Source organism: Motacilla alba, chromosome 13 (genome assembly GCF_015832195.1).
Source record: "Motacilla alba alba isolate MOTALB_02 chromosome 13, Motacilla_alba_V1.0_pri, whole genome shotgun sequence".
In the NCBI taxonomy this organism is placed as follows: domain Eukaryota; kingdom Metazoa; phylum Chordata; class Aves; order Passeriformes; family Motacillidae; genus Motacilla; species Motacilla alba.
In genome coordinates this window covers 7219018-7246752 of record NC_052028.1, presented here as the reverse complement: position 1 = coordinate 7246752, position 27735 = coordinate 7219018, and the positions used below count along the sequence as shown (strand labels likewise).

The 27735-nt window shown below is 44.1% G+C and overlaps 1 long non-coding RNA gene across 6 annotated transcripts; it reads left to right on the top strand.

The window, feature by feature from the left end:
• The first annotated feature begins 261 nt into the window (after nt 1-261).
• On the top strand, nt 262-25738 carry LOC119706476. Of its 6 annotated transcripts, none has more exons than XR_005258549.1 (7): nt 262-601; nt 8829-8929; nt 9564-9787; nt 10067-10218; nt 18496-22271; nt 22580-22756; nt 23555-25738. It is a non-coding gene; the product is annotated as an uncharacterized LOC119706476 (long non-coding RNA). The 6 variants fall into 6 exon arrangements; XR_005258550.1 differs by lacking the exon at nt 262-601 and adding an exon at nt 6470-6662 and having other exon boundaries at nt 10067-10195; XR_005258548.1 differs by lacking the exon at nt 262-601 and adding an exon at nt 6470-6662.
• The last annotated feature ends 1997 nt before the right edge of the window (nt 25739-27735 follow it).

The following is a 27735-nucleotide window of genomic DNA, read 5'->3' as shown; positions in this document are numbered from 1 at the left end:
ATTAAATCATTTCAGATTTACAGGCCTCTTGGTACTGACAGACTTTAATTTTGGAGCTTAAATACTTATTTGTGGGGCTGGTGGAATGGGTGTGCAGAAAGATGGGGTGAGTCAGGCTTGGGAGTACTGGCAGTCTGTCTGCACAGGATGAGTGCTGCTGTGGTGTAAAAAATAAGATGGTAGTGGTAGGATTAAGTAAATTGTTTGCTACAGTGAACCTCATCTCAGGCTTTTTTTGCTCTCATTAGGATTTCTGGTTAATGCAGGTTGAAGCTTTTGCTTTTACAAAGCTTAATTTTCTAAACATTCATTAGAATGTTCTACTTGTTTCAGCTGGCTTTTATGTTTCTCATTTACTGTTCAACTCTGACTGAGATTAAAGGGAAATGCACATTCCTGAGAATTTCTGGGACAAAGCTGTGGTGAGACTCCATCTGTGGGTGGAGTTTCCTGCTCTTGGTGATTTCCAGGAGAGACCAGTCACAAAGGCAGTGTCTTCTCTTTGGAAAATGTAAACTCATGGCTTCAGAGCTGCAAGCCTGCTCCATGTCAGCCCATGAAGTGCTGGCACAGGAGCACTGGGAATTTTGTATTGCTTCAGGTAGGTGTTAGCACTGACTTCTACTGGTGACTAAAAGAATCAACTTCCTTAGCTGCTTTAATGTAGCTGTAACACACACAGCTCTTCATACGTACCAAGTTCTGTTTTCTCTTGGGATATTGTTAGGAAGGCTGACTTGAGCAACTTGAGTTCAAAATGCTGTTTGAGCACTTTCCTCCAAAACAGTGATCTTACTAAAAACTGCTTCTAATATTTGGGTTTACTTGCTTGATAAGTTTATGCTTCCTGCAAAGATCTGAGATATTGGGGATTGTAAAGGCATGGCTGTAATGAAAATGAATGCTTGTGTGGTGGCATCCTTTAACAGACCTCATGGGTATGTGACTGGGAGCTCAGGAGTGGGTTATCACTCTGCAAAAGAGCTATTCTGTCTGTGAGAGTCACTTGAAGCCCTTACCTGAACTTCTGTAAGGAGAATTTGGAGATGCACATGAAAACAATCTCTTAGCAGGCTCAGTAAAGTTACTTCAGTGCACATCAGCTACTCCATCCTGTGTGCAGAGTTCTGGCAGTGGGTGGCACCATGGTAACAGCCTTGTTCGAGCTTCTCCTCCTCCTGAAATCGCTGCTGTGGTGCTGCATGCCTTTGGTACCTCGCACTCGGTGTAGGTGGCTGTGATGGCTTCAGCGCCTCGTTAATGGGAAATGGAGGACACGAGTGGGCACTAAGCAATTCGGAGTGCCTTTACACTGTGACTACAGGGAGCAGTCCATCAGTCGAGCACTTTTTAATCTTCCGTTGCCTAGAAAGAACAGAAAGGAGAAGCCTGGAGGCAATTGGTCTCTCTAGGGTTAGCAAAGCCATGAATCTCCTCTTCCACACAAAGCTTCATAGCTCTTACAACGGTTAATGCGCCCCAGAACATACTATTTCTGGTTTATTGCTGCACGAAGTCTCTGCAGGGCGAATGTAGCTAAGTAGTACTGCTGCCCTTTCCTGGAGCCTTTTCCCCTCTCGTTAGGAGGGAGCGCCCCGTGCCGAGCCCTGGGGCCGCAGGTGCCGGAGGGCGGCAGGGGCGATGATGAGGCCCTGGCAGGCGGCTGTGCGGCCGTGACTGCGAGCGGAGCCGCGAGAGGGAGCCCGGGCTGCGGGGACACGGGACAGCCCCGCCGGGGCCTGGGGACACGGGACAGCCCCGCCGGGGACAAGGGGGAGCCCCGCGGTGCCCGCCGAGCGGGGTTGGTAGCCGCGGGCGCTGCAGTATCAGGCCGTCCCTTTCTGGGGCCACAGCAGTCCGTGCGAAACGCGGATCCCAGCGAGACCCAGAGCCCTCCTCGATGCGGGGTGCACAGCCTTGCCTTCCCGCGAGGCAAAGCCTGAGCCGTCCTTCGAAACGCAAGCAGGGCTTTCCCTGTGAGCGGGGCCAGGGCCATGGCTGCCCAGCCACCCAGGGGGCCTTTCCCCGCTTGTTACTTTACTTTTCTCTCCACTGCTGCTCAAATTTCGTCTGGCATCTAAGCAAGGTGCTGTATTAGTCTCCTGTAAATAGCCATCTGCTGGATGTGAGCGTGTTTTAGGAAAAACCCATGGAAATAGTCACTTTTTCCCAGCTGCAGTGTGCATGTGCCCTTGGGAACGTGGAGAGGAGATGAGCCGTCCCTCAGTGCAGTGGGTCGGGCTGAGCCGGGGGTGTGCAGTGCAAATCTTCCTTCTTAGCTCTCTGGTGGGCTGTCCGCAGAGACACAGCCCAAGTGTGTGCCTGGCCCTGCAGCAAGGGGTGTTCTGGGGCTGTTACACGGCAATCCCGACTGCAGGGCCCTGGGAGCCCTCAGCCCGGCAGGGCAAACACGCAGCTCTGCCACCCTGTGGGGTGAGTGGCCATCATGGCCAGTGTCCCTTCCGAAGTGGCCCGGGGGGTGTGAGCAGCCCATGTGTCAGCAGCCTGTGTGCCAGAGGTGTGAGCAGTGAGCAGCCCGTGTGTCACAGGTGTGAGCAGTCCATGTGTCAGCAGTCTGTGTGCCAGAGGTGCCTACGGGGGCTGAAGTGTTGTGCTTGTGAGAAACAACTGCTCACTTTGAAAATTTAAAAAGGTTTATTAAACCTTAACAAAAATACAACAAAGGACCACATAAGGAAAAAGCTCCAGCGCTGAAAACTGCCCCTCGTGCGTACCACATGGCCAATTCATCCTCAAGAGCAATGCTCAGTCTTTTATACTCCTGGGGGTTGCATTAGCCAGCCCTGGCCCCTCCCAAAGTCTGTCAGTCAGCTCTTTGCCATTTATCAGTGGAGGCTGCTTTCTTGTAACTTGATTGGAGATCAGGAGTTGCCATGCCGCACCCCCTAAGCGCCAAGCTTTTCCATTCCCAACTGCCCCAGGTGAGGGGCACATGTGCACACCTTCTTTTACCTGTGCTGGACAACCCAGGCTGTCTGATGGCAACAATACAGGGGGAAAAGGGAACTATGGGGAGAACAGAGGACATCTAACCTACAACAACATAACTATATATCACTAAAGCTTTTCTTAATATTCACACAATAGTTATCTTTTAATTGCGAGAGCCAATCATCTCATTATCCATCTATAACACACTGTGCTGGGCAAGGACACAGAGCTGGGTCCGTGTGCTGCTGAGCCATCGTGTGTGACAGCAGCAGGCTGTGCCCAGGGCAGGTCGCAGCAGGCATGGGCACCCTCTGTGCTGGAATGTCCCCATCTGGGAACATCTGATTCCGAAACAGAGGTGTTTTCTTTGTCTGTTGTTCCAGTGCAGGTTCTTCAACGTCTCTATGACTCAGTTTTGGAATGACAACAAAAACCAGAGAAAACCAAGCATGAATCAGCTGTTATTTGGCTTCAGTTTTCTGTAAGCCAGGTGACCAAAATCATTCCAGCTTCAAGAATCAATAAATTAACATCATGTTTAACTCACCTATCATCTTGTTCTTTAATCAAATATAAGGTGCTGCTGGATTTATTAGTTCAGAAGATTTTCCACTTCATTCAGCATGATCACAATCTCCTTTTGAAATACAATTAACCACAATTGGATTTCTGTACCTGCTGCTTGTGGAAACTTCAGGCAGCAGAAATAAGTTGTGATTCTCTCTGATGAATTCTGCTTATTTTCAGGGAATGTATCAAGTTCTGTTCACCTAAACATATCCAGTAGCGAACAGCTCTTTCTTCTGAACTTCTTCTCAGCTTGTAAGTTTTGTCTGTACTGTTTTCTTCCTGAGGCTGTTCAGGTGTTGTATAGTCCTTGTCCATCATATTCCTTCTTAAATAATACACAACCTTTGAGAGCTGTTTTTAGCAGCTGTGTGTTCCTTTGCTGGGAGTAGAGCTTATTATGTTTCTTCTCCTGGATTTTGTGAAGGGGCTGATACATTTTTTAAAGGTTTTTAAAATTGTCAGTTAAAGAGTCCCCTAATTATGGAACCAAGACTTCTTATTCCAAAGCTGACTTAAAAAACCTTGCTGTGTAAAGTAGTTTACAAAACTTCATTTTGTAAATACAATGCCTCCTGGTTCCAAGAGTGTGCTGACCTCTCAAAGCATGTGTGAGAAAAAAAAGCCAAAATGAGAATGGGAACATTCCTGTGGAAAAATTTATTCCAACAGCACAGCATTTTTCTAAGAATGATTATTGCACTGGAAGATATTCAAAACTTGCAAGTTGCAACTAGATTCTGGATTTTGCTTTTTACCTTCTACCCAGTCTTGCTCCAGCCTTTTTTTTTTTTTTTTTGTTCAGATAACAAGTTCTCAACGGCTTCTTTCAAGGATTAAAACCTTCTCCTGAAGTGCTTTCTTCTGTGCATAGCTTCCCATGCCTTAGTCTGAGTTTCTTTTGAAACTAGGAAGGATCTGGAAATGCTTTGCATTAAGATCTAGTTGCTTTTGAGGGAGCTCATCTTATTCTTCAGTTGTGTCTTGGTTCCCCCACGTGGTGTGTGTGACCATGCTGTGATTCTTAAGTCTTTTGCTGCAGTGATTTGATGCTTTACAGAAGATTATTATCTCCTGTAGGCAAGGGCCTTTTCTAGTGCTGGAACCCAGCCAATTCTGTCTGTCCTCCAGATTTTTTTTTCAGTTGGAATTAGCCTCCTAATTTTCATACAGAGAGCAGAACATCATTTGTCCTCCTGATATCTTCAACAATGTGTTTGAAACAGAGGACAACACATAGGAACCAGATGCATCACCTGTGGAACAGCCAATTCTTTAAGTATTCTACCCAGTTTTGGAATCTGCAAAAGTTGGTGGGGATTTATTATCCATGGAGGGTTTCAGTGCTTGTGTGACTGTCCAGGCTTAAGGCCCAAATATTGTTCCTGGCACTACATCCAGGAGTGCAACATTTTGGTGTGATGGGGAATGCTGTCCAGTATATAGAATTTAATTTTTAGCTCTGCCTGTGTGACTTCCCTCCCTAGGTTCTATTTCTAGATGTAATTTTTGTGCCTGGAGGTTCACCTAAAAAAGGACTGGGGCCTCTTTTGTACCTATGCCCAAAATGCAGCTCCTCACAACTCCTGCCATAATGTGGTGCCGAGCTGGCAGTGGCAGCTGGGGTGGCACTGGTGGCTTATGGCTCTTCTGTTTGCTGCAGATGAATTCTCTGATGAACATCTATTTCTAGGCGAGTAATTAGAGTCCTCTCTACCCCTAAGCTAAGATGCTCCTTGGCCTCCTTATCCTGTGGAGGCTGATGGGACCATTTCCAGAGCAGTTTTGTCTCATGTGAAACGCAGGCAGAGTGGGATGGCAGCTGAGGAGGAAGTGTTGGTGTTTCTATTTCCAACAGAAAGCACCTAAATGAGTGTGTGAGAGGCCAGGATTCAGATTTCTGATGCTTGAGGGGACTTGCAATCCCACTCACAGCTGAGCTGTTTTGGAGGACTCCTTTCAGCTGCTCCTGAGCAGAGCTGCACAGGAGGCCTTGGTGTGCCTGGGCAGGGGTGGGAGGGGATGGGCTGGTGGCTTGGTGGTTAGGGCTGCAGGGAGAAGGAAGACTGGTTAGCAGGCAGTCCTCTGGATGGATAAAACCTTCCCTCCTTTGGGCCGTGGCTGGAGAAGAGGAGTCACTTTTCCTCTCTGTTCCTGCCCTGCTGATGTGTTCTGCTCTCAGGCTGCTCACTCTGGTTCTGGTGCCTGGCTCCCTGTCTTGCCTGGCTGTCTGTGGTGGAAGGGGTTGCTGTTTGCTGTCCCTCTTGCTCAGGGCTGACTCACTTCCTGCCTTAGTAACTCATTTGAAACCTTCCTGTTTTCTAACTTCTGACTGCAGAGTGAAGCTTGTCAGAGAAATTGTACTGGGCTGCCTGGTGCTTTGCATCATTTTCTTTTCACTTGAGCTGGCTGACAGGGGAATATTTTTACCTGTTGAAATGCTGCATTCATCTCAGGGAGCACTGTTTGTATCAAGGACAGGGTGCAGGCAACCTGAGGACTTGTCCCAGGGAGGGAGGCGTGAGAGGAGATGGGGGCCAGGATGCAGGTGTGGGAGCAGATCTCTGGGTGCACTGTGGTTTGTGTGGGGTCTGACTGTGTTGCACTGGCTCTCAGACTCTTATTTTCACAGATGTTAAAGCCAGTCACAGGAAAATAATTAAAGGAATGACAAACCTGAGTAGAAAAACTCTGACAGGGTTTAAGGCACGGGGACAAGCAATCTGGCTGTCATGAGGGACACAGAGCAAAGCTGCAGGGGCTGTGGGCTGTTCTGGCAACATCCCAGCCCTCTGTGCCACTGTGGAGCAAAAATCTTCTCTTAGGATAAGAAATATGTGCATGTACATGCACTCACATACACAAACAAGCTCTAGGGGGAAGGTTAATGCCTCTGTATGAATCTCTGCAGGCATTTCCTACTGGGAACACTTCCCAGTTTAGAAAAACATGTCATGGAGGGTGCTGCAGCTCTCCTGTCTTGGCATGTTCCTCCCTCTTTTGTGAGCCTTGTCCATGAGCTGAGCTCTGGCTTCTGGAGGCTGTACAGGTCATCAGGAGCACACAGAAGAGCTATTTCTACCATCCCTTCTCCTTTCTGCTACCCAGGCATGCCTGACAGCTCTTCAATGCTTGCCTAAGAGGTAGGAGCACGGTGTCCTAATTATATGCCTGTCACAGTGGGTGGGTGGTGAAATGGCTAATCAAATCCTACCTGGCTTGTGATATGACCATAGCCTTTGTAAATGTGCCAAGTGCTCTGTGAAAGGTGCATGATTTATAAAGCATTTCCTCAGTTTCTCTGTCAGCTCAAGCTGTCTTCAATGTATTGGGTATTAAAGCAATGAGACAGAAATCAGAGGGAGAGCTCATAAAATTTGTAAGTCAATGCAGCTTAAAGAAACCAGACAAGTAGATGCACAAAAGTAAAAAATAATATATGTATGTGTATAAGGTTCTGTATAGCAAAAGACCCACAGAACTAACCTCTCAGGGGAAACAAAGTGAAAGTTGCTTTTAAGAGTATTGAAGAAGAAATTCCAGTTTCTTCAAAAGTAATGAGGGTTTTGCTGTAGTTTTCAATGGGACTGAGCTCCAGCTCCTGTTGGAATTCATAACTCATACCTCACTGCCTGTCACAAAGAAATACTCTAAATGGGGATGAAAGATTTATGAAATCATGCATGAAATGACTGTATGTCTACTCTGCTTTCTGAAGGCTGTATTTTTGTGGAAGATATTTTATATACAGGACATGATTTATCTCTGATGCCTGCATGTTTTATTCTTCTGTAAAGATTTTAACTACCTTGGGAGAGATCCTCCCTTCTGGGAGGACCTTCTCCCTCAGTGAAAGAAGGAAGGCAGCTTCTTCTGTTGGTAAAGAACACAGTGAACAGCAGTAAAGAGAGCAGAGAAGCTGGAACTATCAGGTGCTGTGGCGCCTGGGCTGTGATTTAGTGTCCTTAAAATGCACTGCGTCACCGTGCATGTGTTTCTGAGAGTACTGCTCTGAGAGTACTCTTGTTTGGCTTAACACGATATTGCCTCAAGAGATTCCAGCCACTCAGGCTGAGATCTAGACTTCCTGTCAAAAAAGAAATTAATTTCAGAACTTTCCAGATGAGATGCTAAGATGATAATAAGTGTCCTGACTGATGTCAGCTGTCAGGAGCAGTGCACAGCATACTGCCAGTCTCTTCCAGTCTGTACCAACTTTCTTTTCCTTGCCCCCTGTGTTGGTCCCTGCATTTGTTTCACAAGCAAAGTGAAGAACCTGTCCTGTTATCCTTGCCCTCTAAAGGCCTCTGTACATATTTTGGCTTTACTGTTCACTTTCCTGCTTTTGCTTGGAGGATGTGCTGAGGGCTGAGGAAAGTGCTGCTTTCCCCAAGGGCCTTGGGTTCTGTTCAGCTGCTCTCTGCTTGAGGTTATCCAGCTGTGACGTGCACACAATGACACCTACCTTCTGGGACACAGGAAACCTGAGTTATCTTTACTTAAGGAACCAGCAAGGACGTACTGCTCAGCAGGGAGTACATTAATTTAGTTCAGTGTCTTTTACAAAGATGTTTTTAAATCCGAGACTAGAGTGAGGAGGCATTTTCAAAGTTGTACAAGTGAGCACTGCAAACACAGATGAATCCCGGCCTGAGATTTCACTGTTCCTCTCTTCCTGTGCACTGACTCATTCAAATCCATTTAAGCATCCTTATTGATTAGTCTTACTAGAGCCTTGGCTTCTCTGTGCACAAATGTGACCCAGGGCAGCATCTGAGAGCTCGCACAATGATATTTTTTTAGCCCATCAGATCTCTCATGCTGCTAAAAAGCAAAATCCCAGTTTCATATGCTTTTGGGATCTCTGTTATTATGTATTTTGATGTGGGTATTAAAATGGTGAGTGGTTTTGTGTCTGAAACCTCTGCTCTAGTGAATTGTGACCTGTGTATTAGCCTAGTTGAAGATCTGTAAACCAGATCTTGGGAAGAAACAAAAGATGGTACATATCTCTGCCCTGAGTATGGGCAGCCTGAACTTCTGTACTCACTCAGAGGAATGTGGTTATTAACTATAAATATATTTCAAATTTTCTTTTTCTCCAAGGTAGCTGATAAATACATGTGCATGCTTTTGTGGTAACCCCTGGGGCAAGCGCAGCAGAGAACATCAGAGCTGTCATGGAGAGTGTTTGATACAGGTTTTCTGTGCTGGGAGTGTGCTCTCTCTGCTTGCAGACATGCAATACATGGGAAAATGCTCCTAGCTGCTTCCAGACTCATAGATGGAGTGCATTTCTTTGTCTTCAGAAGTTGTATGTGAAGGAGAACCTCCTGGAATGTATCCTAGAAAAGTCTCCTGGCCTGACTGGGATGCAGATAACCAGTGGAGAGGGAGTGGTTTCCTGTGGGTGAGTCCTCACAAAATACCCATCTGAACTGGAAGATGTTGGAGGTGGTGGAGGTTTCTCTTCAAGGGCTAAATCCACAGGGTTAAATGCTGTCAACCTGTTCTGAGTCTGTGAACGGGGTTTGCAAAAATCTGTCTGATGCCTGGCAAATAGGTGTTTACATGGGACAAAACAAGTCTTGTCACTTGCCAGTTTTGCCAGAAAAGCCCATGGGAGAGGTGGGCATCAGAGTTTTAAGCAGCTTTTCTCTCTCAGAAACAATCTGCCTCATGTCAATGGTGAACAACGTTGGAATGGAGTAAGGAATCTGTGCTGTTGCTTCTGCTGTGTTTGTGGATAAATAAAAGTGTTAATTAACCAGACAGCTCATTCCACTCCTTTTTAATAAGCTGAACACACGCTCTGACCATCTTGGTGCAGATATGGAAATGCAGATTTGTTTATGCTGGTATCAAACATCAGCCACATTGTTTTGGATGCACAGATGTTAGGCTGCATGTCTAATGTCTTCTCCTTTAGAGTCTCACTTTTTATTTAGACTTTAAAACTGTATTCAAATGAGGTTTTGACCGAAACTGAATCACAATGTACTTGAAAGCTAAAGAGCTTATCAGGCATCTGATAATGTTTTCAGGATTTCCCCAGATGAGACCGCGTAGTGTACAGACAGGAAGCCGAAGTATCGAGCCCTGACCAGAGCTTCCTCCTGCGCAAGAGTGGGGGTTTCTCTGACTTGAGCCTTCAACTCTGCTTGCATGCTCTGAGCCTTGAAATCTAAAGGATAAACAGCACCCAGATCTCCCAGCTGAGCCCTCCCAGCACGGTGAATGGAGCGCTTCAGCATGCCCCTCTTGCAAGGTCAGCAAAACAGTCTCACCTCTGCTGGGCCGTGTTACCTTCCTGACTCCTTATCAGCCAGGGAATCAGAAAGGGACTTTCCAGAGCTATAAACATGTGAGCTGAAGAGATGGAATGAACCCATATGCAAATGAGTTTTGATTCCCTTCCCTTTATAAAGTTAAAATGTTTTTGAGAGAGCATCAGATCCTGCAGAGTGTGGGAGTCCGGGGAGGTTACCTTGGGCTGGCAGTGACTCTGTCCCTGCTGTTTGTCCGTCTGTCCGCCTTTCCATTGTAGACAGCAAAGTGTAGAATAGAAAACGAGAAATGCCAACCTGTGCTGATTGAAGAGGAGGAAAGAAAATGGAAGAGAAAAAGCTGAAGAGTGGGAAAAAGATAAAATAAAATGAATTTTGGGGATTCCACTGTGAGTAAGAGCCGAAAAAAAATGTAAGCTGATTTATTACATGTTTGTCTTCTGCCTGAGTGCCAGTACACTTTGTATATGTGAAAGGTAATTTGCACATTAAAGATTGAATCAAAATGTCAACTTCTTCCTCAATTCCTCCAGTTTTGAACCAGGATAGTTCTGTCGGCTTTGATGGGTTTACATTCTGTAAATGCAACATAATATCAAGTCTTTGAAGTAATTTTGAGTTATATTTATGCTAAAGTGATGAGAAATTTCACATGACTTTTAAATACTGTTGTGTCAGGGAATCTGCACATTTTCTAGTGCTTCTCTTTACCACGCAGGAATTTTTTCTCTTGTCCTTCTAATGCTGTTGTGACTTTATGCCAAATCAAATGGAATTCAGAAATAAGGGGTGGTGGTATCATTATGTGTGTTAGTATTTTCCTTGATTATGATTTATATATGTTCATTTTTTTCTTTTAAATCTGTATCTTAACCCACTTAAATAACAACTATTTAAACAGGGAGAGGATGTGAGTTAATTGATGTATGTATTTTTTTCTTTTCATCAAATGCTACTGATTTAGAAACTACAATGTTTGGTTGTAACAGAAGAATTCAACTTGCTGTCCCTGGTTTTCTTCCACATCAAGTCTTTACTATTTTGAAATGGTTTATTTTTATTTTTTGTATGTGCTTCTAGCTTATCTATCAAAGCACCCAAATTTGCTTTGCAGCATGGAAAAAAGGGATGGAGAAATCTCTGCTCTCCTGTGGTGGAATTTCCAACAAATTCCCTGTTGGGTTGGTGCAGGGAAGGGTTTCTGGAGTTTGCAGGATAAGGCAGCTCCCCTCCCTCCACTAGCGTGATTAGAGACAGGCAGTAACTCTTTCATTTTTCTGATTACTTTGCTTACTGAAAAATGCAGCTTTGACTGAACTGAAATTATTTACAAAGCTCACCTGAGTGCAGCAAATAGTCTTGGGTAAGTAAGCAAAAAGTCAATTTATTTAAATATTTTGAGAATTAAATTTTAATTTTTTTCTTTAAAAAAAACCTGTTTGCATTTTAGTTGGTCACATGCAAAAATAATAATGGAAAAAGAAATAATTTTTTTTTTGTTTTAGGCCAAAATATATTATGTAATGTATCTCAAATGTATGTATTTTACTTTTAGAAAATAGTTAAAAAAATTATTCCAGATTTAGCCAAATGACATTTTTCTGATGATTTCTTTCTTTTGGCTAGTGGATTAAAAATACTAATTGCCATAGTTTGGTTGTATTTCATCTTCATCTGGGAAAATGTTGAAATGAATTTTTTTTTGTGGGAAATGGTGATTAAAATGTGAATTATTTTGATGATAAATTTTTCTGGTCATTTTAAAATGTCTTTTTATCAGTCAAAATGAACACATTATCCATCTTTTCTCAAAAGAGAGGATGAACACCAGTTTTCATGATTGAAATAGATTTTATCATTGTTGAATCTATTCCGTAATTTCATGAGCAAATCCAGCTGCTCTCTCTTCTGCAGCTTTTCAAATACCTGGACTCCATCTAAATGTGCTTTGGGGACAGAGCTTCACAGTTCTTTAAACAGTGGTTGGGTAAGCAGGGCCTGGAGTTCTTTGGGAGAGGGAGTTTGAGGATCACCAGCATAGCAGGACAAGGGCCCGGGGTTCCAGGGGGGCCTCTTTTGCAAGACAGAGGTTTCAAATATATCAGTGACTACCTGGGATGGTCTTGGGGGATTCATCAAGGAGAAGCCTGAAAAAATTGATTTAAACCTTTAATATACACCGGGTATTCAGGTCCTTGTTGGCAATTCTAGTGATCTTAAGTTCATGGAATCTTAATTCATGGAATCATTAGTTGTAGACAACATACTTGCCTAAATATTTGGATGTGATTATGTTGAAGCTAAATAATACCTAAATTATTTTCTTTAAAATGAGATCTGATGAGTTCAAGGAGAGCAAGATGTAAAATTTTGATTAGGAGGTGAGTGTACCCCAGAGGAAAGCAGCAGGTGCCCACAGACTGGCTGTAGGGAGCATTCCTTAGCGTTTGCTAATGAAACAAAAATCTTGGACCATTTCTCGTGCCCCAAAAGGAGCCATCTGTACCTGCAGGCAGTCTCTGGAAGCTTCTAGAAACCAGCTCTCGGTTTTTCATGTTCTAAACACAATGGGTCATGGCCTGGTTTGGGGTCTGGCAGCAGAGCTCACAGCCCCTGGGCTGAGCCATCCCAGGGCAATGGAGCAGGGCTCGGGTGCCTTCTCGAGGGCTCAGCTCATTGCTCTCAGGCTGGCAGGTGCCTCTGAGCTGACAGGGCAGTTCCACTGCTGAGCTGTTCCGTTATTCTGATATTGCACTCGTTTATTTCAGTGCATTAGTATTGGCACAAACCACGCATGTATTGAAGGGCTGTTTGATCTTTAGAATATTTTATTTTCAATAGCTACAGTGTAATTACAATATAAATACAGCACCTTATTGTATTTTAAGTGTTTATATAAAAAACCTGTTTGAAGAAATCTCTAGCTTCTAATGGATTACTAGCTTTACAGTTGTTTATTACATTGTGCTTCTCCAGGTAAATTCCTTGTTAGGTGATGATGACATTACTTTTTTTAAATAATGGGAGGGTTACAAAAATGTGGTTAATTGATGTTTGCCTGTTTGTTTTTAATTGCTTGCCGAGAATGTAACCGTTTTTCTATTAGTAATATAGTCTAGTAGTTATGTAGTGACAAATACTGTCAGTACCTGTGCACTTTCAGCAGAAGAAACATTGCCAGTACTCTTGAATTATTAAAAATATGTAAATTGAGAAGGGATAAGAAATGGTCATCCACTCTCTCCTGTTTGTTGTTTTTTATATCTTCCTATTTTGGGTGTTTAGATTATTTCTGAAACATTCTGATTGACCAGTCATTTTGAGCTTGCTGTGTTCCACTCCATTTATCAGGAATTAATTCAGCTGAGCAGTTCCCACCCTGCTGGAGACAGTACATCTGTCACCTCCAGCGTCTGCCCTGGGCATGGTTATCAGATATCCTGACCAAGGAAAGAAGAGTCACTGGGTTTGGGACAGCCCTGTATTTGAAGAGTTAGGACTTTTCCTTTGTCCTCAGTCAGCTGGTGTGAAACTTCTTGTTTGTTTACAGTAAAATTTTATTGCTGAAATTAGAAAGAATAGGTAGAGGTTGAGCAGTTGCAAGGGCTTTTAACGTCTCAGTTCTCATTGCCCTTGTTAGCACACTGAAAATTGGCTTTCCAATTCCTTACATCTGGGCACTGTTAGTACAGCTGTTACTAAGTGCCATCTGAAAGCATATATAAAAAAAGCCAGAACATGGAGCCCATAAAAGTTTCTATTTTTCAATGCATAAAGCTTGCTGAAATTGTCTCCAGGGCTGTGACATATTATGGCTGAGTATAAATGAAACTATACTGTACTGTAACTACCCTGTAAGTAAATGGTGTAGTGATTACTAAAAATAATACTTAGTATTAGAAGTCTTTATTATTGCTGTTAGCCAGAACTTTTTAAAAATAGGAAATAACTTTTCATTATGCACTTTTGATACTAGTGTTTTTACTAGCTGTAATGTATATAGATGGCTGATAGTGTAAATGCTGTTTTTCTTAGTGATTTATGCTTAGTGTGTATTTTGCCATGTATTCTTTTTCCAATTTAGTGAAAAAATGCAGAAAAAATCGTAAATTCTAGGTCAAAAAATAATATTCATTTAATTTAAAAAATGAAAAGGAATATGCAAGCATTTTTATCTTCCATGAAGGAAAATGGTTTGTTGCATAAAGTACTGTGTTGGAAAATGTGATTAAAATGGAAACAAGAGAATTGAACCTCAAGATAAGCAGAGTGAGATAATTCTACAGCAGAAGAAACTGAATATTTGTTATTTGTGGAATAGACATTGGCAATAGAAATGTAACTATCTCTTAAAATTAAAAAGCAGCCAGAAAATAACTGGAAGTTCCAGAAAGCATTTTTGGAACAAATGCACTTGTTTCTGGACAACCCAAAATATGTGTTTGGGCTGATCTGATTCATCATGATTTTTTTTTTTTTAATATAAGAATTATCCATTCCAGATTATTAAATTTTTATTTTTCTCTGTGGTGTGGAAATAATGAAAGTGTCTGTGTATTTGCTGGGCCAAAGGTGTTATGGACCTGTTCCATTTTTCATCCTGAAGGGTTCAGGGGAGGGAATATCTACAGTTCCTCATCTGGCATTGCCTGTGGGCTTCACTGATACGAGGGGAGCCTGGGAGCAGGGCGTGCTTGACACCGGTGTCTGTGTCTAATGGGAGCTGCTTGATGCTGGCAGAGCTCAAGAGCAAAGCTTAGGTGAGGCTTTTCTTTAAGCCTGAGCTGAAACTTCGACCTTGGGTTTTTCGTGGGCAAACATGATCTTTATAGAGCACAGAAAGATCTGTGTGTGAGCACTCTGCCTGCAAACTTGCATATGAGCTGTACTGAGAGGGATTTACAATATTTAAAGTTAGGATATGGGCAGTGTTTGCCCTGTACCTAGGCACCAGAGTAAAGACTTTCTTGTGGATGTGTGGCAGAGCTGCTCTGCTGAGAAAGGGAGTGATGGAAGGAGACCTGCTCAGTGCAGAAAGGGTGGGATTGTTTTTGGTGTGAGGTAACCCTAGCTGAGAGCTCCCCACAGCCCAGCACCCAGGCAGCTCCTACAGGAACTGGAATTGCTGTGGAGAGTAAATGAGGTTGCTTGTGCTGGGTTGAGTGGGAAAAGGGTGAAATCAAACAAATGGGTAATTTTTAAATGGAGAGGACTGAATGTTTGGGTTTTACAGATCAAGCTCTGGGTTCATGACACCAGCCAGAGGTTTTCACAGCGTGAGGCTGCTCTGGAGGTGCTGCAGGGCGTGCTCGAGGCAGACCTGCCCAGTGAGCACAACTCCCCTGCGGGTCACTCTGGCTTTGCAGAGCACATGGCCCATGGTCTGGACTGAAATTCCAGCTCTGCCCTGCAGCACAGCCAGCACGGCTGAACCTGAGAGCTTCTGCTGGGCTCGAGTGTTTGCCTGCCTCACAGTGGTGCCACTGTGCTCCTCTCTGACTGTGAGTTTTCCTATTTTTAAAAAAAAAATCAAAATTTCCAGAATAACTTCATCTTCCATTTCGCCCTCTTGTTTCAACTACCCAGCTGTCAGTGTAGCTGTGAGACATGCATTTTTCTGCTAGCTGTGGGGAAAATATATTTAATGAAATAAGGGTGAAAAAGATGATTTATGCTCCTAATGAAATGGGACCATATTCATATTTTATTTCAAGTTCCCTATCTGTGTTAATTAATTACCAGCCATGATGAGCTCATTTGGGTAGTGTCTGGATTTCATGTGAAGCTGCAGTAGATAACTGACTGGTTAAAAAGCATTAAAATCTCACTCTTTGGTTATATGTTTGGACAAACGTAGATGTTTTACTAAAAAGAAAGGTTGTAATGGCAGCATAGAGAATAAAAATAAGGAATGGTAGGGAAAATGCAGAGAATTTACACATTGCAGTAACTTGATGGCTTTAGGATCTTTATGTTCTTTTCCTGTTAAAATATATTTAATTAAGAAGAAAGCTTGTGGAAGAATAGTCTTCAGGCAGTTAACATTATTCAATCACTCTAAAAAGGTTTGCCTTTTGGTGTAGCAGTAAAGCTTTATAGGATGATTGTCTATTAAGTATCTGTCCTGTAGGAATTGTTAAATCTGGTGTAATAAGGTCTCCAAGCTATGAGGTACTAAGGGACCTTGCTGGAATAGAACAAAATAGTGTTTTTCCAAGAAGCAGATTTATGGGCCATTGGAAAGACTCGCCTCCTCACTGCTCTTGCAAAGGCAGAACAATATAATTTTATGGGCTGTCTTGTTTTTTGCAAATGCATGAATTTAATCCTGGAGTAAGTGGGTTCTCAGAAGGAGGGATTTATTCCTGGAAGGACAGTGGTAGGATAGAGAATGTCACGTATGAAGTTCATGAAGGGTCAAAGCAGAAACTGGCATGTTTTTAAGATGAGAGATAACCAATGCAGGGCAATGACATTAAACTCTGCAGGCAAACTGAAAGACAGAATGTGACCTTTTGTCCTACTTAGTTAAAACAACCTGTAAAGCCAACTTACCTGGAAAATGGCTGTGGAATTATGAGGATGTGCCCTTCTGTACCTTTCCTTAGGGATTTCACTAAACCATCAGGTGTGCTGCTGGAGAGCTGGGCTTCTGTCCTCCCTGGGGACACTGTGGGACAGATCCATCCCAGGGTTCTGAGAGGGAGGGGAGCAATCTTAGAGCATGTTCTCCTGCCTCCCTGCCTTGGGGCTGTCTCTCTCCAAGTCCATCTCCTGGCAGAGGCAGCTCTGCAGGACCTCACCCGGGCAGGGCACAGGGGAGTTCAGGGTCCTGTGAGAACAGGCCTGGGGAGCACCCCAGTGCTCAGCTCTTCTGGCCCGGGCAGCTTAGAGCTACTGCAGCTCTGTAACTGGGTCTCATGGAGGGGCATTTCATGTTTTCTCTTTCGTTGTATGCCAGATTGTGCCATGGTGAGTGCCAAAGCTGTCTGTGCCCAGCTGGGGTGCTGACCCCACTAGTGCCTCTGTGGAAATGCCATGCACTTTCCATAGGATGGGGAGACTGTCCTAAGGGATAGACACTTCCACCCTTTCTTCTTCCTGACCTCTTCTCTGCTTTAGGATAGGATGTTTTATTGATGATCATGAGATGTTTTTCCTGTTTGGCATTGGAAGAGGTATTCACTGCTTGTGAAGGTCTTGCTTAATTAACTCAGCAGTGATCTTAGCAAGCAGTATTCCAGTGACAAATTAGAAATATCAGACAAGCAGAATTTACTGTTACAGTACCTTATTTTAAAGTTGCAGTTGAAGTTTTGTCCTATTTGAGGGCCTTAGCAAGATGATACTTTTGTTAATTTGATTTTTCTTCCCTGTCTCACAGAGTCAAGTGACAGATGGGTAGGACTGAGCTGGGCTGTGGGTACCACACGGCAGTTACTTAGCAAATATGTTTGTTCAGAGGTTTCCTTCCCAGCAAGAGAAACAGTTAAAGAAGTATATTTTTAATTTCTGTTGTTTGGTTGACTGGTTCAGCAGCCTGAGAAGACAATTAGAGCTGTAAAGACATGGGCACACTGCTGCCTTTCCTGCCAACACTGCTGGGGCTGCATGTGAGGCTGATGTACTGGGAAAGTAGCATGGGGTGTTAGCAAGGATTGTTCCCTGAAAAAAATACTTATAACTTAATAAAGTCAATTAATCAAACCAAAATAATTCTATTTGAGCCATTCTCTTCAGTGAATTTCCTTAAATTTAGTTTTTAAAGCTAAAAGATTTAATCTGAAATCCCCTTGAGATCCAAATATTTTATTTCAGACCAAATATTCTTTTCATTGAAACCAAAGAGATTTTTTTCTGAGACCTCATCTCACTGGAACAAAAAGAAGTATCTTTAAAATGTTCCGAATAAATCTGAATTTTTTTAATAACTTACCCAACACTGTTTATATATAGTCCATATATGCATCTAACATCTATTTTTCTTCAAAAATTCCCTGTTTGGGATATGTAGTTTAATGAAACTTGTGATTTCTCCTAGGTTTGTCAGAGGTGATGAGATGTTTCCTTGTGGGAGATGTCCCTTTGACTTCCAGCATGTTTGAGCAGTGTTTTTCTGTGCTCCAGAGCGCCTTTGGGTGGGGTTGTCACTCCGAGATGAGGGTGACAATTTGACAAAGTTGTGTCAGTACACAACCATGCAGCTGTTATGCTGAAGGCTCCTACTTGCTTTTTTGCCTCACAGACTCTGATGACGCTGCAGGGCTGCACCAGTGCCAGATTTCCTTCTTTTCAGCTTCTGGTTGGATTATTTTGTTAACAAGATTGCTGAGTGACTCTGGCAGATTTTACCTCTGTGTCTGTGCTGTTGTATTTAAAAAAAAAAAAAAAAAAAAAAAAAGAAGGAAATTTATAACTCACCTCTTTGAAATTCTGAAAGGCTTCCAGAAAAGTGCAAAATGTTTTAGTGTTATATTCCTTGGCTGTACATTTTTTTTTGTTATTAGGAATTCTGCAACATGTTAGGGCACATTGTGCCTCTCTGTGTGGCCACTTCTGGTGTCAAAGGGATATATATAAAATAGCTCATTTTTCAAAATATATATCCTAGTGCCATTATTTTGCTTCTGACCTATAGTCTGGGAACAGCTGATTTGGCTGCAGTGAAGTTTTCACTCTTGTTTTACAGCTGCTGGAAGAAGGCCAGGCACTGGAGAGAGCCAGCAGGAGTATGAGATACTGCCGTGTGTTGGGACAGCCTGAAAATGGATGTCATTTATTCTCAGCTTTGAGAACTGAATTCCATGGGTTGTAATTGAATCTGCTGTCAGACCCATGGGGCTCAGTTCTTCAGCTTGGATATTTCTGTCTTCACATACACAGGACATCAAAGAAGCACTTGATCATTCTCTACCTCTTGTGGTGATAGCAGCAAGCAGGAGAGGAAGCACGAGTGATGTGAATCATTTCAGCAGGGAGGGGTCACTGCAAAGGCCTGACTCTCTCAGGATAAATAGCTGTGCAGTGATTGAATCTCTTCTGAACTCAGAGTCTCTGTGGTGCTACCCACTGTTTGATTAGCTTGATTCTTTCCTCTCATTGTTATCAAGGTTACATCTGAATCCCTGAGAAGGTCCCCAAACCCTGCTGAGTGGTGCATTCTCCTGTGGGCAGCTGTGGTGAGCTCCTTTAAACCGTGGAACACCTGCACCTCCCTTGGGCTGAGCACTAAATTTGCCAACTGATAATCCACTGTACCCTGCTCTCTTGGTACCACTGCTGTGCACTTATTGCCTCATTTGCTTTGTCTTGTGCCAAATACCCGTTTTTGACAGAAGCTGTGACCATAAAGCTGATTTGTTTGCACCAGCCAACCAGCCCACTTCTATAAACACAGATTTCCTTCCCTGAGGTTAGTGACGTGCTCCCAAAGTGTTTGGTTTAGGGAGTTTCCAGTGTAATTAGTGATGGCAATGTAAGTGCTGTTTGAAGGTTTGGTAGCACAAACATCCCTCTGTGGGGGAATTCGTTCAGGTCACAGGTTGATTTTTTTTTTTTGGAGGACCTCTGTTAAAATTTTTCATTCAGGGATCAGGAAAAGTAATTGTTGTCTTTAAACATGTAAAGAGTTACAATTAGCAACGAGCTTCCCACCTCTTTCCTGCAATAATAACACCTAAATGACATTTTTCCAACTCAGTAAAGTGGATCATAACTGATCTTATCCCTGTGTTACAGAGCTCTTAAAAACATAGAAATGCTAAAATCCCACAGGTGCAGGAAGAGCATGTTCAGCTAAGTAGCTTAAAACTGCCGTGTGCCTTTCATTCTGAATATGTATTTGCACACAAAAAAATCAGATATTAATCACTGTTGCCTGTGGATACAGATGTACCTTCATACTGATAATACTTTTCGTATAAATTTTTGTCCTAGGGGTTGAAGAGTTTCAATTGCAGCTGTCTGAGATGTATTGTGCTCACCAGTTTAGAGATTACAGTTCCTGAAAGAGCTCACTGGTTCCACCAGCTCCTGCTCTGGGAATATCCATTAAACAGGATGGAGAAACAGAGGAAAGGGTGATATTGAATTTTTTACTTTTTATTCTCCTCTATCATCCCTGTCAGAAAGAGGAAATGAAATTTGAGGTCAGAGTTGGCAAAATCTTCAAAAGAAGAGAGATGGATGGGACAATTTACAGTATGTCTGATGCAGGCAGTGTGGTGGATATTAGATGCTGCAGAGCTTCATCCTCTTCCTTCACTGTGCAGCCCAGCCTTGGGGCAGTGATGCAGCACAGAGGGTGATGTGTGCGTGCTGGTAACAAGGCCATGGATGAAATCAAGGAGTACAGAAGTCTTTGAAATCCCACCTGTGTGACAAAACAAAAATGTGGTGTAAGTAATGCCTTTTTTTTATCATAAGCCTAGAATAAGTAATGAACTAATAGTAGCACTGTTGTCTCAAACTAAGGTAAGTAGTTAAAATGCAGAGGGGTGAAGGAGTCACTATCATGCAGGCAGGGAGCACATACAGGGCTGTTGTTACTCCGGTGATGGCTGGTTCTTGTGATCTACTCACTGGAGTAGAGGGTGCCCTGGGTGGGCCAGAGGGGTGTGTGTACCCCCAGGGTGAGGTTCTTCACCCCCTACAAACTCCCAGGTCACCATACCTTTGGCAAACTGCAAATGGGATGGCACTACAAAAATTTTGGCGGCCACGTCTGCGGGGTGCTGAACCTTCCCAAGTGCATGGAGCTGGCTGTGTCCAGGGGAGAGTCAGGAAAGCTCTGTCAAGCTTTGGGCTCCAGCTCTCCATCAATGAGGATGTTTCATGTAGGAAAACTGCCTCATAGCCTGTGTGTAATGAAAAAAATAGATGGTATTTGTGTCCTGAGCAAGTATATGTTCTGATCAGAGCATTCATGTGGAAAAGGGTGAAGGAAAAAGCTGTTCCCAGGGTTCATTGTTCTCAAGCCTTTTTCCTCTCAGAGCTGCTTGGATGTTTCTGTGCTCTACAGTTGCTGCTTGGTGAGAGAACAGAATAAAATGAGTAGATACAGAGCTAATTTGAGAGCAGATGCAAGGCTGCCTTTCAGCCCTGCAGTGACCAACCCTTCGGTGAGCTCTCCTTGGGCCCAGGCTGCTGGGGCTGCTTTTGAGGCTTGCTTGCCCTTCATGACAAAGCATCTTCTTTTGGGATATTCTTGATATATTTAAACCAGAGAAGTTTTCAAGCCCCAGGCTGTCCTACTGACATTGCTGTGCCTTTCCAGGAGAACAGAAAGTATTTTTAGTGTGCAGTTTCAAACCAGTGTAAATCTGTCTTTCTCATTCTGCTGCCTCACAATATTCCTGTTTATTCTGCCTCACTTTAACTGGGGCAGCCTCAGGATGGCCCAGCCTGCACCTCACACCCCCAGCCTGCACATGGGGGAGTGCAGGGTCACAGAGCTGAAGGTAAAATGACTCAGTGGCTCCTGTCCTAGGTTTCTGTCAGATGTACAACACATCAGGTACATTAATGGCTCTAAATCTTTACTGAGTCTACCAGCTCCATGCACAGTCACCAGCAGTTGAAGCATCACAACTCTGATGACTGCATCTCTTCTGGGGGATTTGTCTGTTGAGCCAAATGTTTCATTCCAAAGTGAAATTCTGATTTTTCACTTCATTTTTCAGTACAGAAGCGTTCAGGTGACTTCACCTGAATTTTTTAATGCTGATATAGATTAAAACCAACTTTTGGGCACAAGTAAAGCTTTTCCTAAAAATATTTACTCTCTCTATATCTCTTTTAAACTGACCTATGGCACCTTCTGGTGCTTATTCACAGATCTCACTCTCTTAATTTTGTTCTGAATAAATCAATGGGCTGAATCCCCCTGGCACAGCTCTGGCAGACCAGCAGGGCACCTGCATTTTGCAGATGAGCAAACTGAGAGACCAAACACTTTAAATGGAGAAGTTCTGAATTCTCTTGCATGCTTTTTGCTTTTGACTTGTGGTTTTCTGCTTACTATTCACAACAAATAAATGAGGACAAACACCTACATACTTCTTCTTGTAGGAGTGGGCCCCAGTGCCACCACATTGCTTGTGTGGTTTGCTGCCTTCCCCTCCCTTGACTGATATTGTCCCCACTTCTTGGTCCTTGATCCATCCCTGCCTCTCTCAGGGCACATCTCTTGAAGATTTTTTTTTGCTTTTTTTCCCCTGTATGTTGTGTATTATCTCTCTCCCTCTTTTTAAAAATTTTATTACCTTTTTTTTTGGCTCATTACCTAAGATTATCTTCTCCTTGCTTCAAGATAACGCTTGAATCTGGTGGAAAAAGCAAACCTCCTGTGCTGGAGGGCCTGATGAACTGCTTCAAAAGCAAAATGGGAGCAAACAGCAAAGCAGCACAGAGGGAGGAGCTGCAGCAGTCCCTGGTCTGGAGGTGCTGTTGTGTTTCCCTTTGCAGGTAAGGGGAGGAGGTGCCTTGTGGCACTGACCGCTGCTCCCTTTGGCTGCCTCCCAGCCATCATCCTCTCCTTCAGCCTCTGCATTTCTGCCTTGCCCTGTGTGTGCCCTGCCTGCTGGATGCAGAGGAGAGGCTCAGTGCAGGCTGCAGGGAGGGCTCTCAGCAGATCGTTTTGGACTCTCCAAGCAGTGGCTGTGCATTGCTCACTGCTCTGGAGAAGGCTCTGCCCCTCCTGCTCTTTGGCTCTCCAGGCCAAGGTAGCCCTTGCAGACAGTGGCTTTTTGGCTAACATCTCTTTTCCCTTCCAGGAAAATGCTGAGTTTATGTTGGGTTCAGCAATCCTGATGTCTGCACAGTTGAGAGAAGAAATAGCACTCACTGTGAGTGTGAGTGTGCCTCTGCAGCTTTGACAGCCTCTCACCTGCCCTGGGGAAGGAAGGAACAGCAGGGCTGGAAAGCTGTGGAGTCACAATATGCTGACTAAGGTCAGTAGCCTGCAATGACTCACAATCTCTTTTTCTGGCAGCCCAACCATACAGCAGGTTGTGCTTTTTTAATCTTCTGTTTCTTTCCTTGAAAAAAAAAAACAACTGCACATCAGAAAAGTTAATGCCTAAAGATATACAGGAAGGTGTGACCCTTTGACAGGATACATGCACAGTACAGAATTCTCTGTTCATTGGCATCCCTCCCTCACTGCGGTGCTAGCCTATTTTCACACTGGCAAAGAGAAATTTTTATAACTTACATTATAAAAGATATTTACTAGCTTGTCTTTCTGGTATCATTATTTTTTTCCACTTTCTGATCTCTTACTGTCACTGTGGAGAGGGATGCTGGGCAAAGCCAGCTGAACAGTCTTGTGCCAGGATCTCACTGAGTGCCTGAGATGTTTCTGCCTGCCATGAGGTATCTAATTTCTAAAATGAGGGACTTTTCCACCTTTTCTTAAAAATTTCTGTTCTGTGCTAAAGATAGAACTTAAACTGCCTCAGTACCCATGAATCATGGAATCATAGAACAGTTTGGTTTGTAAGGAATCTGAAAAATCATCAATTTCCAACCACCTGCCCTGGGCAGGGCCACCTTCCACTAGACCAGGATGCTCCAAGCCCCGTCCAACCTGGCCTTGAACACTTCCTTGAGTACTTGGAATTAATAAAAAAAGCAGTTTGTTAGGAGAATCTGCCATGATAGCTTTTTTAACTTTCATTTTTCTAACTTTTATTTAAAGTTTTTTTCTGACTTTGTTCCCCTTTGTTTTTCTTTGTCTTTTACCCCAGAATAATTTTGGAGAAAACAAGCATACAGTCATTGGGAAAGGAAGCTGTTTCATTTCAAGGGAATTTTAAATCACATTTGAAATAAAATTACCTTGTCCAGAAGATTTGTCTGTATGGATTAATATCTGTTGCTTGCCTGTAAACTCCTCTGCTGTGCAGGTGGTGGCAGAGCAGTGCAACACGAGCCTTCAAGCATCCCCACCCTGGCAGGAGGAAGCACTTCCACTGGGCTATGGAGGTACCTCTCAGAAACAGGTAGTAGATAAATGCAGCAATGTGCATAAAACTGGTAATCACTGAGATGGTTTCTTCAGATTCATAATAGTGTTTTTAATAATAATCATTAATTTGTTGTTTAGAAAATCACCCAAACCCAGCCAAGCATTTCCACCTTCCATAGATGGCAATTCAATTACTGTTTTGGTGGAGTCAAATCTCTTGATGTTCCATTGACAAATTTTATTTTATTTATTTTTGTTTTATGGACTGGGACACAGGGACATAGTTGCCTGAGGGCACAAAATGATTTTATTTGAAGTTTTGTAGGACTTCTGCCACAGTTAACATTACAGGTTGAAAGGAGGCTGTCGGTCTTGTCCTTAGATTAAGCCTCCCCCAAACAGGTGCCCACAGTGCAGAAATGTCTCTTTTCTGCTCACACTATTGCACAGAACGTTGCTCTGCCTACTCAAGCCAGGGAGAGATCCTACAGAAGAAGAAACAGCCTCCTGATGCCCAGCAAGCACTCAACACCATTGGAGCAAGGTCCACCTAAATCACAGCCTTTCAGAAGCCTTCTGCCAGTGTTTTACAGCTTCACTTGTTTTTCACATTTCCTCCCTTCTGTGTTTCCCTGTACAAGCTCAGGCAAGGAAGAGCTTTTCCTGGGATCAGAAATCTGTGGCTCTTGGGGCATTTTTAAGCCCACTGCTGCCAGTCAAGCAGTTCATTCACAAAGCCCTTCAGAGCAAGCCAAGGCTGCAGCACATCCCTTGGTACCTGGGGACTTGTACCAGGCTGGGGCTTAGCAGTGGAAATTTTTGTGTTTTCCAGCATGAAAACAAAGCTCTTCTCTTGACTGAGATCTCTGGCACTGCTGACAGCATTTCCTGGGGTCCTGTCAACAGAGTGGTATTTTCTCTAAAAACCAGGACCTATATTAAAAGTTTCTAAGCTGTGTTTATGAAAATCTTGGAGTCATTTGATTAGGAGCTTGAATTTGGTCAGACTCCTTCCAGCTTCCCCACTTCATTTCTGTAGGATACTGCAGCTGCTCTGACGAAAAACAGTTATTTAAAAATTTGCTTGTAGCTATGGCAACCTCCATGCACTGTATTTCAATGGAAAACCTAAAACAGCATCAGAAGTTTCTTAATAGGATATTTATGAAGATTTTAGTCTTTGTACATTTCAAAATTGAAATATTCCATTTTTAAAGGGGGTGTTATCAAAATCTCATTAATTTTGGAAAATGCATTTTTGTTGTAAGGGCTGCTGCTTAGCTTTTTTTTTTCCCCCTTTTATTTCTTTTGTTTTGTTTTTGTTTATGATTCCCCTGATTGCTTTAACTCTTCAGAGCCTAAGACCTGGAGCACTTTCCAAGTGCCAGCCCCTCCCTTCTGTCTGTGCCAGCCTCCCACTATTTTGCAGACCCTGTTTTTTTACTGGGGGGACAGGGCAACCAGTAGTGCTGGCACAAGGGTGGAGCAGTGCTGGGGGTGTCAGACTTTGCCTTCCTGCAGTAAATAACTCAGGGGGTTCATTTAGCCCTTTGCTCATGAATTGCCTGTTGTTTGTCTGCTCTGAGAGAAGCAAATAGATGTGCTTGTAGTTGGGTTATTTGGTATCTCCGTGATATTTCAATATTGTTTCTCAAAGGCACAAACTATCACAGGGTACTCAGGCACAGCCCCAGCAGTATTTAACCTCCCACACAACTCACCTTGGAAAGGTTAAATTTGCAAATCTGCTATTTTTCTTTTGTTTTCTTCCCTCTTCCTTTCCTCTCTGTCTTTATGCCTTCAAACTCGAGAGGATGAAATTAAGGAAACCTTGCTGAAATGCACAGTCTGCTGCCCTAAACCCCTGGAGCCATGCTGATACCTTCTGGTGCCTCCGAGGTGTGGATTAGGTCTAATTAATACTGTTTCTTGATCAATGCTTCTGACACAAATGCATCGAAGGGATTTATGTAATTACTGCTGTAACAGCCAGGGCTTTTTGCTAGGCAGCTCCCCGTGCTGCAGTTTGCTCCTAGTGACAGGATTTTTGTCTGCTCTAGGTGCCTGACTGCCCCATCACTCTTGAGTTTTTGTTTGTTTTTCCTTTTTCCTGGACAGGTTTGAAGCTACTGGTTTGCAGTGGAAGCTGTCTGAGATGTGGGCAGACAGTTTCCTCAGGTGCCACCTGTTTGTATAAGTGAGCATTGGCACCTCTTGTCTGCTTACTCCTGACCCACGAGTTCTCTGAACTTCTGCTAAATAAAACCAGCTCATATCAACTCGGTTTGAGGTCTGAGAAATCTTGTGATAAAGCCAAGTTCTCTGATGCATACTCTTCCAATTTGGCTGAGAGTCTGAAAACGTGCATATTTACTTGAGCAAACCCAATATTTACACTATCCCCGGCAGATCTGCGTGTTGCCATCTGGCTGTTTGGTTGTTGTGCGCTGCCATCCGCCGCAGAGTCCCGGCGTGCCGGGGAGCGGGCAGAGCCAGCCGGGCTGGGGCTTTTCAGAGCTTTTCGGGGGTTTTTAGGGATTTCCCCCGGTTCCCCGGAGCAGCAGAGACGGTGCGAGGCTCCCTTTGCCCGGGAGAGGGCAGGGGTGTCGCGGCAGAGCCCTGGCGGGGACAGATCCCTGTTTGAACGGGATCTCGGATTAATGAAGAACCGGCTCCTGCCTTCAGCGGGGAAGGGACAGCGGGCATCAAGTGGGACAGGTTGGGCCTGCTGAGCCTTCTGGGGAGTGGGAAACTGAGAAGGAACCTTTGCCAGTAATTATAAGATTAGAAACTGTGAAGGAGCTGTGGCATCCTCAGGAGGCTGAACAGACCCTGGTGCTGTTTGCCAGCTTTGTCACGAGCACGGGCAGAGAGGGATGGAGGGCACCCCTGCACCTCTGTGAGCTGCACGGGGCTGTGTAGGAGCTGGAGACGAGGAATGGCATCCACAGGGACCTGGACAGGATGGAGAGAACCTCACGGACTTCAGCAGGGCCAAGGGGAAAGACATTGAGACACTGGAGCGTGTCCAGAGGAGGCAACGAGGCTGGTGAGGGGCTGGGAACACAAACCCTGAGAGGAACCTCTGAGGGAGCTGGGGGTGCTCAGCCTGGAGCAAAGGAGACTCAGGGGTGAGCTTATCGCTCTCTACGACTTCCTGAAAGCTGGGTGTAGTCAGATGGGGTTGGTATCTTTCTCCAGGCAGCAACTGGCAGAACGAGAGGTCACAGTCTCAAGCTGTACCAAAGGAAATACAGGTTGGATATTAGGAAAAAGTTTTTTACAGAAAGAGTGATAAAATTCTGGAATGGTCTGCCTGGGGAGGTGATGGAGTTACCATCCCTGGATGTGTTTAAAAAAAGACTGGATGTGGCACTGGGTGCCATGGTTTAGTTGTGCTGTCAGGGAACAGGTTTGACTCAATGATCTTGAAGATCTCTTCCAACCTGGTGATTCTGTGAGGTCCTGCATGTAGGTCAGAGCAATCCCAAACATAAGGGATTGCTAATCACAGGCTGGGTCAAAGATGGATTAAGAGTTGAGATGAAAGCCTTGGGAGTGTGCTTTGACGAGTTTAACGTGACCCAGTGATGTTCACTTAGAACCCAAACAGCCAAATGTGTCCTGGGTGCATCACAAGCACGGTGGCCAGCAGATGAGGGGGAATTCTGCCCCTTTGCTCCACTCTTGTGACACCCCACCTGGTGTGCTATATCCAGCTCTGGGGTCCTCATCAGAAGAAGGACATGGACTTAGTGGGTTCAGAGGAGGCCACAAAGATGCTCCAAGGCCTGCAGAGCCTCTGCTATGGAGACAGGTTGGGGAAGCTGGGGGTGTTCAACCTGGAGAAGGCTCCAGGGAGACGTTAGATCACCTTTCAGTACCTGAAAGGGCTTCAAGAGAGTTGGACAGGGACCTTGGACAAGGGCATGGAGTGATAGAAAAAGGGGAACAGCTTTA